Source organism: Mus caroli, chromosome 14, assembly GCF_900094665.2.
Source record: "Mus caroli chromosome 14, CAROLI_EIJ_v1.1, whole genome shotgun sequence".
In the NCBI taxonomy this organism is placed as follows: domain Eukaryota; kingdom Metazoa; phylum Chordata; class Mammalia; order Rodentia; family Muridae; genus Mus; species Mus caroli.
In genome coordinates, this window is record NC_034583.1 from 9,337,133 (window position 1) to 9,339,109 (window position 1,977).

A 1,977-nucleotide genomic window follows, 5' to 3' on the forward strand; every position below is an offset into this window, starting at 1 on the left:
TCTTCTTTAGCATACTATTTGGGATTCATAGTTTGTTTAGCCATAGTTATTGCTGGGCAGGACTCCACTGCACTCACAGACAATAAGTCTATTTTCTCAGCAATGGCCAGTTGAGTTGTTTTTAGGTTGGGGTATATGTGAATTGTGTAACTTGTGTAATATAGAGTATGTTTTCTGGTACATGTAAGGTACATGTACTCATGTCTATTTGCATATATATAGCAGGGGAGCTTTTGGGCTCCAGGAGGTGTGAATGTTCTAAATTTATAAAATAAGCATGTTCTGATAACAGATAACAGACACTGGTTCCATAAGTCTTTTCTCTAAAACATTTCTTCAGGATGCTAATAGAGATTTCTGGAAAGAGCCTTACTGTGAAGTTTGTAGAGCTGCTAACTGAATCCTGACTATGTTCAAGAATTTCTTCCCTGCATGTGTCCTAAGAAATTGAAAATGCAACCAGGCTGTCTAGATCATTACACATGAAAACCTATTGCATGTTGCATGTTTCTGCAAACAAAATTTCCAAAATTCACTCTTATATCTCAGAGATATTTAATTCTAGTGAACTTAGACATCATTTGCAAAAAGCTGGAAAGAAAGACACAAAAATGTAAGACATAATGTAGATTATAAGCAGGGTGCTGAGACAGGCAAAGACTAGTCATCTCTGTGTGTAAGCAGGGTGGTGGGATATTCACATGCCAGTCATATCTGTGTGACTAAACACCTTGAAAAATATTCTGTGCTTTGTTTTGAAAAATAGCTTCTGTGCATTGGAAGCTGTACAAGTGTGCACACAAGCCTGGTCCCACCATTGGTATATGCTTTTCTCCTCAGCATTGGAAAGCAACTGTATCTTTAGAATAAGGACCTAGGGTTTGAATGACAAAGGCTTAATTGTACAGATGATCAATTACAAAACACAAGGGACCAGAATCCTCAGGTTCTCTTTCATGTTTTAGACTCTAAAGGCAATTGACTTTGTAGTAATAAGGCAAGCCAAAGCAGATGCAGTTTGATTTTGAAGATGATTAGTCAGTGATACGGACTGTAGTTGTCACCAGAGTTCACCCCTCCCACAGGGGAGGGGAGGGTGTGTGCTGAGAGCCAATGGTGAGGGCTAAGGACTGTTTACAAGGGACTTCCAAGGTACCAGAATACTGCCACATTTTCTATTTTGCCAGCTATGCTTGGCTTTGTAGCAGAAGGGTATAACTTGAAGAAAGGGAGAATTCTGAATTCTCTGCTTGGTTTTGAATTTTCATTCCCACTACTTAAACCGCTTTGTGAGTTTCTTGGCCTCTCATTTATTGAATACAGTAAGACTGATTACACCCCTGTATCTTGGGCTGATATTTAGGAAAGAACCTGGTCCATATTGAACCAACTGTGGGATGAACATCTCCTTACAAAGTGAAGGGTAAGCACTATGAGGCCATGTTTGATTTCCATGGCTCGAGTGTCCCCTTTCTGCCCTCCATTCTTTCTCTGGTCTTTGTCTTTCATTGCTCACACCATCTTATTTCTTATTTCCAAAGAGAAACCAATTTTCTCCAACAACCCCACCATGGCCAGCCTTTCTGGACCTTGCTATGTTGACTAGGTTGGCCTCAAAATTGCAATGATCACTAATGCTTATTGAGTGACACAGGGCATGTGTCACTGTACCTGGCCCATTTAATTCCTAGTCATTTTTTGATAACATATTAATTCAAACAGTTTTAGGTACTGTGACCCTCTCTAGTATTCAAAGAACAATACCCAAGATGTAAGCTGCTGAAGAGTAAATGTCAAATAGCTACATCTGAGCACAGGGTGCCAACGCATCATTGCATGGTTTGATCAGATACTTACTGAACATTGACTATGTGCCAGACTCTTTTTTTTAAAATATATTTTATTACGTATTTTCTTCAATTACATTTCCAATGCTATCCCAAAAGTCCCCCATACCCTCCCCCCTCTCCCCCATTT